This window comes from Pteronotus mesoamericanus, unplaced genomic scaffold (assembly GCF_021234165.1).
Source record: "Pteronotus mesoamericanus isolate MK-2021 breed Mesoamerican mustached bat unplaced genomic scaffold, CSHL_Meso_final contig_78, whole genome shotgun sequence".
Lineage (NCBI taxonomy): Eukaryota > Metazoa > Chordata > Mammalia > Chiroptera > Mormoopidae > Pteronotus > Pteronotus mesoamericanus.
Genome location: NW_026555258.1, coordinates 19,542,236 through 19,550,471, shown reverse-complemented (window position 1 = coordinate 19,550,471; position 8,236 = coordinate 19,542,236). Strand labels below are relative to the sequence as shown.

The window sequence follows — 8,236 nt, the reverse complement described above, 5'->3', positions numbered from 1 at the left end:
AAGGAGTTCATGTGAGGTCTGTGCTGAGTCTGTGCATCTGCGCAGCATCAGCTGGCCTGGCCCTGCCAGGGATGCCCAAGGGAAGGACACTGCGGCTAAAGAATGCCTGGCAGAGGCAATAACATCTGCTGGGAGATAATGAAAATTTATCATGTGCCCAGGAGTTTCGCATGTATAAACCATTCACTTCATATATTCTAACACACTTACTTGTTACAGTCACCTGAGATCTAAAAGCAGCAGCACTGTATTTCCTGAGACTGCGGCCTTGGACTGGTCTTTCTTCTTTCATCCTCCTTCCCAGAGGAGTGCCCCCCTACCTCTGCCCCACACACACCTTCCATGTGAACTTCCTGCCTGAGGACTGTAAAACACTGTTTCCAAAATGGAAAACCAAGAATCAATGGATTCTTCTCAAAATACCGACAGTCTGTTATTTCAGAGGAGCAAATTTCAGGAGGAAAATGGATCAAGCTTGTATAAACAACATGCATGGATCCTACTGGGAAACAAGAACTTGGGAAACGGGGACGCATGCAACCAGGGAATTATAGTTGGCTACTGGTGTGAGGGTTATCTCACAGTGGCAAAGAATCCTGCCCTAGGAACACGTCCTTTTGGCGAAGCACTTCTGACCATGGGGGGCAGGGTACCACCTAGAATTCCCCGCAGGGCCCACAGGTGATAACGAAAGCCCAGAAGCAGCTGCTCTTTGGGAGGTGAAGGGAGAAACTAGCTATCAAGGCGACATGGCTGAATATTCTCCAGCTGTATGTGTGCACCCAGGTTTGTCAAACTGCACCACACACATCGCGACAGTTACTATTAATGCAGGGGAGGCTGAAAATGTCAGACCTAAGCCAAAGCCAGGTGATGGAGAACTTGTGCAAGTAGTTTCTTTATCAAAGAACCACCCGCTACACAGACTTGATGCTCTGGTGGTTAAAGAACATCTGTGGATGCCAGAGTCTGTTCTGTGCTCTGGTGCTGAAACATACAGACACGAAGCTATTTTAAGTGCCCTTCCTAAAATTTAAAGGCCAAAGGCTAGTGATCATATGCTTTTGCAAGCAGGACCATTAGGCCTCCTTCATTAAGACTTTGTATTCAGCTTAGTTTAATGTAGATTTGAAACTGGCTGTTTCATAAAATAAAAGCTACACAGAACTTAATCAATCAATCAAATTTGCCAATGCACCTATTTTGACTCAAGTTCTCTGAAACTGAGGGGTGTCTTAGAAGCCATGGCCCCTTGTAGCTGCTGTCAGCAGGGGGGTGGTAGTAACGGGGACGTTGCCTACAATATTACACTTGGGCATGATATTAAAAACCCTATCACGTTTCAGCATTTCAGTTGAATTACAAGTGTTGTTGCTACTGCATATGTTCAGTTATTCATACCTTATAATGTCTTCCTGGTTCTTGCCCAAAACCTCTGTTGGCACCTGCCAGTAAGATCATCTTGCAGAATGAATGCCAAGGGCGTGAAAGAAAGTCCCCCAGATAAGGCTGGGAGTAGCTGAGGCCTAACGGGATTGAGTGCTCTTTTCAGAAATGCTTCCTGGCTAATCTTATTGATGGAACAGAGGGCAGTTTTGTATGGGGGAAAAAAAAGCCTCAGTGATAGGAAAACATTGTATTCTAGTTCATTGGTAGGTTTATTTTTCCTTAATGGTATGTAGTATATCTAAACAATCGAGGGTATCTCAGAGTCAATAAAAACACGTATTTATTATGCTCATTTCACAGATGAAGAAGCAGAGACACAATAATGTGAATTAACTGTCCCCAAACCCCACAGCTAGTAGGTGGCAGAGCCAGGATTTTATCTTGGCTGACTTAGAGAGTCTAAATACTCAGTTAACCATTGTACTATACTTATTCCTCAGCATTCATGCCACTGGTTGAGGAAGGCTACCGTAGCCTCATTTACTCAATTAGTTAACCGACTGATTCATCAAGTCCTACTATGTGCCAGATATTGGCATATATTGTGGATAGGGCCAGCCGTGAGCAAAGACTTGGAGCTACCCTTGAGGAGCATATAGCTTACTAAAGGAATAGGCCTTAATGACACTACAACAGGAATAAATGTCAAGTTGCAGCTGTGTAGTAACAGGAAGGAGGCCTCTACAGTGCTTTTAAAATGTAAAACGAGGGGTCCTTTTGAAATCTGGAAATCAGAGAAGTCTTCCTGGAAGAAGAGTCCTTGGAATTAAAGGTAAAGAGGCAAAGATGGTGAAAGGAGGAGTATGCAAGAAAGAGGAAACAACATGGAAAGGAGACCTCTTGGTGAAAAAGAGGTTGGCGCCTTCCAAACTGGAAAGAAGCCAGAGTGTCTGTAGTGCGTGCGTTGCGTGCGTGTGCGCGTGTATGTGTGTGTGTGTGTGGAGGCGGGGGCTGGAGAGTTAGTGAGATGGAGGCACAAAGGAAGTCGGGGGCAGATCTCATATGGCCCTGAACCCACGTTAAGGATTTAAGTTTTCATTCTGAAAGCAATGAGGCTCCCCCCAAAAGTTTCCGTGTCCTATTTATTGTTCCTTAGCTCTATTTCTATTTTAGTAAATCCGACACTGTCCCAAGGACTGATTCGCTCTCTGTGGACAGGAATACTTTTTCTGAAAGCCCTTGATAAGCAGTTTTACATGCATAAGGTGTGATTATTTCTCCGGCTATTCAAAAATAGTTCTCTTTGCTTCCTCTGGCTCAAAATATGATGAAACAATAGAAATTTGTTTCTTACAGTCCTGGAGGCTGCGAGTCCAAGATCAGGGTGCAGGCATGGTTGAGTGAGGGTCCTCTTCTAGGTTCAGACTTCTTTGTGTCCTCACGTGGCAGAAGGGGCTGGGAGCTCTGTGGGGTCTCTTTTTATAAAAACATAGACAAGAAAGAAATAGTTTCAATATATTAATTTTCCCTATTGCAGTGATAACAACAGTGACAATAATGGCACAACCAACAATTACTGAATTGAAACTATTTCAATTCAGAGCCTTGCAAAAGAAATTATCAGTGAACTTTCCGGTTAACAAGAGCTAAACCTCGATCTTTGGATCCTTTTTTACCTGGGATATCTTGAATACACGTTTGAGCTGACTTAGGAATGAATGTTAAAATTATAGGAAAAAATACTTTGATCGATGTAGGCTTTCATAGACTTAGGCTTAGCATTGGTTCAATTAAAAGAGATGCAGGGACGAAATAGAGAGACAGGATCCTGAGGAAAGAGTACTGAAGGGGAGCTTAGAGACCACACGACTCCAACATTCTCATCGTACAGGGGAAAAAACTACATCCCAGGTAAGCTGTCCAAAGCCGGACAGTCAAAGAAAAAGGAGGGTGAGGATTACATGTTTGTAAAGGCAAGTGCCGGTGAAGAATTTGCTAGATTTGTCACCTTTTAATATAAAATTATAGGTGTACTGATAGGTGCAGTTAAATATAACTAGGGACGAATAGAGACAAAGACTGGAGGGCAGCGTAGATAGGGTTCGTACTCATGTGCTGAGAGTAGATCATCCATCATTCTGAACTCTTCGCTTGAGCAGCTCGTGAGAAGGGCATCCACCACCTCCCTGAGGTGTGTTCCCGATGGTGTGCGTGTGATTAGCACACATATGCGATAGAACGTCCTGATGGGGAGTGTGGGAAGAATGGATTTTCCATCAAAAAGGTTCTTTACTATTTTAAAAAGAACGTGACTTTGTCCTTATTTCTGTAGTGTTTCTTACTGCCTAGTCATAGTCCACCAATGACTTACAAAAGACAGCGTGCAGTCCACCAGTGGCTCACAAAGGTTAATTTCTGGTCCTACCCTCCCCAGCTGTGGTTTTATTGTAGGCAATAAAACACTGCACATTTTTTTTAAAAACTTCAGTCTCTTTCGGTATCTAGATGATGAATATGCTTTATTGTACATTATATTAGAGGCTGTTGGAGGGGACAAAAGAAGTAAAAATAAATACTGAATAAATGAATAAAGCAGTCCATATGGTCAAAGAGGTTATAATCTGGTTGGAATAGTAGAAATGAAAACATTATCACCTTCACCACCATGATTGCTACCACACCTGCACATTCGCTATGGACAGGCACCACACAAAACACTTCATATGCATTATTTCATTTCACGCTCACAGGGACCTTTTGGAGGCAGCCATTATAACCTGGTTTACAGAGAAGCAGACTGAGCCCTGGTGAGGACTCCCTCCTGGCAGCTGCTGAGTCATAACTGCAAACCCAGGTCTGACTGACTTCCCAGCCTATGACCCTTCCATCGCGACACACTCCCTTCACAGGAAAGCTCTGAAGCAAGACATGATGATTAATTGCCAACCTGATTCATCAAGACAGAATGGGCCTCCACATGGAGTAGATGTATTCTTGGCTGCTGCTGCCCTTTATTCTGGCTGCCTTTGGATTCGGCACACTAAGTTCTTGCCCTCATGTGGGATTTGTGTGGGAGCTGATTGTGGACTGTAAAGTATATAGAAGCCATGCAATGTGTGACTTGTTATTATGTGTGTTAAAACAAGAGAGAGAATAGAGGAGATGCCTTTGCTCCTTCCTGCAGGTCTGGTTTAGAGCTTTTAAATGTATTAAATTTGAGCACATTCTCTTTCCCCCTTCCAAACCTGCCATTCTAGGTAAAAATAGAAGAGTATTCCTGACATAAGTTAAGATCTTAGGGTTTCCAGGCTGAATTTGGACAGCAGTCCTTCAATTATTACCAAGACTCGACTGAGAGCCTGGTAATGTTCTCAGTACTGCACACACAAGGATGGGAAGCCATAGCTTTTGTCCTTTGCAAGCTGAGTCTCACTGGAGACAGACTGTGTTGCCAAACTTAGCAAATAACCAGTAAAGGACACCCAGTTAGAGACATACTGACACTAAAAAATTATCCTTTATCTGAAATTCAAATTTAATCAGCTGCCATGTATTTTACCTGGTCACCCTCAGCAGACATAAAGATCTACCATGCCCTACAAAAGGATGGCAGGTGTTAATGGTTGTACACACGCAGCTCCCTGACATACAAGAAGAGGATGCTTTCCCTCTCTGAGAGAGCCAAAGAAGGCTTCACATGACTGGCTGGGCTGACCTGAAGGAACTCTGCATTTGCTGGGTGATCTTGAATTTGAAAGACAGAGATGAGGGGAGGAAATTCCAGATGTAGGGAAGAGCATAGAGTCTGAGGTAATGCTTGCTGCTTGCTGTACATGCGCAATGGGAGAAAGGCAAAAATGAATATGAGGGTCAGGTAAAAAACGGCTTTGATAGAGCCCTGGCCAGTGTGGCTCAGGTGGCTGGGCGTTGTCCCAGGAACTGAAAGGTTGACGGTTCGATTCCTGGTCCGGATACACGCCTGGGTTGTTGGTTTGGTCCCCAGTCAGGATGTGTATGAAAGGCATCTGATCAATGCTTTGTTCTCACATCAGTGTTTCTCTCCCTGCCTTCCCCTCTCTCTAAAATTAAAAAAAAAAAAAGTGGGTGTGTGCTTTAGCAGAAAGGTGAATGAGTCACAACTTCATTCTGCCATCAATAGGAAACCATCTAATCAATATGTTTTATTTTTTTCATATAATCAGAGTTTATATGGCTATAAACTCCAGCTAAGTAGCGTTTCACAAATGTGGACCATGGACCAATGTTACTATGAGAGGTAATTTCAGGTAGTGATTTTGATGACTGGGGATAGTATGGGGAATGCAGATTAAATAACCATGACTCATGCAGAGGAAGGTTAATTTCTTTTTTTTCAATTTAAAAGTCAATTTTATTTTTTATGTGTACATTTAGAACTTAATAGACTTTCTTAGAGCAGTTTTAGGGTTAGAAGACATTGCACAGAAATACAGAGGGTTCTCATATTTCCACTCTTGATTCCTGTTTTACTCTCTTTCAATACTGGTTACTCAAGAAGAAAGTCTTAATTTGGTGCTATTCTAGCTTTAAAACCTCTATAGAAGTTTACCCTGTTAGTGGGGAGAGACACAGAGACTGAGAGTTAAAAGGAGGAGGAGGAAAACGAAGAAGAGGGGAGGGGAGGACAGAGGAGAGAGAGTCTTTGCGTCTTTGACTGTCCGGATACCGGGTTACTCAAAAACAAAAACTATTTTGTTTTCAGTGTGTTTATGAAGCTTTGTTTTGACAACAATACTACTTACCTTCTGTTTCATGTGTGGTGATAAAAAGATTTATTACAAAAAGATTGGTTCATGTACAAAAAGTGAATGGACTAAGTAAATGATAAGAAAAGTGCCATGAGAATGCCTAGGCTTGGGAAATTGAGGGGTGTGCTGGCCGAGGTCGCATTCTTAACTGGTTGAACTTGCCCTCCTGGCCTTTTCAGTGTTGATGAGGAGTTTCCATAGAAAAACCCATCTTTTTTTTTGGAGAATGAGTAAGGATCACACGCGTGCAGTGCCTTTTTTGGAATCCCACATGGTGCTTAAACTCTTCCTTCATCGCTTTTCTTTGAACTCTCATTCTCATCTTGATACATGTTGCTTTTCCCAAAAGCTCCAATGAGAAAGAGTCAAATGAATGCTTCCCTTGCATAAGATACCTAATGTGAAAATACTAAGTATTTGCCCTTGAACTGGATGAAATAAAAAAGTCTCAAGATTTTTTTAAATAGTAAGTATCCATGACACATCTCAAAGTTACTGGCGTCTTTCACAGGCTTTCAGGAACTTTGCTGGGAGAGCAGAATGTGTCAGCCGGGACACTTCTCTGACATCCATCTCCTAGATCAGGGTGCAAGCGTCTTAGTATGGCACCAATAAAAAGCTGGGTGGCGGCAGTAGGTTTGCTTTGAAAGCAGCTTTTCATGTGAGTTCATCATTCCTCATTTCCTCTAGCACACCTGGGTTCACATTTGGGTTAATCTACTAACTAGCTCTGTGACCTTGGGCAAGGCACTTCATCTCTGTGAACTTGCGTGTTTATAAAATGAGAGCAGTATCACCACAGGGGTGCTTGAGGATTAAGCGATACAGGGTGTGAAATTCTTGAGCCTCGTTATTTATCAACACCTGCATTCAGATGTGACTGTGGACTAAACGCCAGGTTTTTATTTACATTTCACTAGTTTTTCCACTTATGTCCATTTTCTGCTCCAGGCTCCAGTTCAGGGCCCCACACTGCATTGAGTTGTCACATCTCCTTTGTGTTCTCTGCTCTGTGCATTAGGCCGGATACCAGGGTATTAGAAATGAGTAAGAACATGCTCCATCCTCTGGGAGTGACCCAGTCTAAATGCCCTAAAGGTGGGGTATGCAAGTCAAGCTTAAACAGAGATCAACCCCGTCCCCTGCCCGCCTTCTAGAGTGTCACTCACTCTCTCACTTGTCTTGTGTGAAATGAGGGCACCAGACAGATGAGATGACGTGTAGTTTTTTTGACACTCTATTTTGTTAAACAGTGAGAGTGACTGGTGAAATTTAAGGCAAGTGTGGCATCATTGTATGTCCAACTGGACTATTTTTCTTAAATCCTTTGTGTCAGTTTTGGAATCTGACAGCCTGGGCTCTAATACAGATTCATCTGGGAAAACTTGGGCAGGTCACTACATCGCTTTGCATTTGCGTACATATGGATGAGAGTCTCTCACCGAAATTCCTTTAGCTTCATTTGTACATGACTTTGCTCTGATGAAGTAGTGTTCATAGTCTATGCATCCCTAGGATAGGCCTGGTGCTAGCATCAGACAGCACTCAGAGATCGAGGGATGAATGAGGGAAGGACTAATTGCAGGATCAGTTGAGAGCAAGAAAGGCTCTGGGAAATCAGATGTAAAATGTGTGTTGGGTGATGATAGAAGTGGAAGGGAAGGGGAAGAAAAGCTGGGTGAGGAGGTACTGGAACAAAGAGTGGGGAAGGTCTCAACTTGGTCTTGACCTCCCTCCTACGTTTGCCAGGCTTATCTTTGACTGTGCCCCATAGAAAATGACAGGGGAGTAGGACTTTAAATTTAGACTGCAGATGGTAAAATGTGGATAATAAGCAGATCTTTCTTAGTTTGTTAAAGGTGTATTCATTGCAGATGAAAGAGCTAGGTAAAGGATGTTGATATGGTTAAATAAACTATCTTCACTGGAAGGAAATGATGCAGCGAGTCCAAAAGCTTTTTAAACCTCACTCAAAGATATGTTTATTGATTAGAGATATAGAGATAGAGATAGATAGATACATATATAGAGAGACAGAAACATTGACTGGTGGTCTCTTG

At 42.7% G+C, this 8,236-nt stretch overlaps 1 pseudogene; it reads left to right on the top strand.

The window, feature by feature from the left end:
• The first annotated feature begins 385 nt into the window (after positions 1-385).
• Positions 386-1,083, top strand: LOC129079504 (ADP-sugar pyrophosphatase-like; annotated as a pseudogene).
• Positions 1,084-8,236: the final 7,153 nt, after the last annotated feature.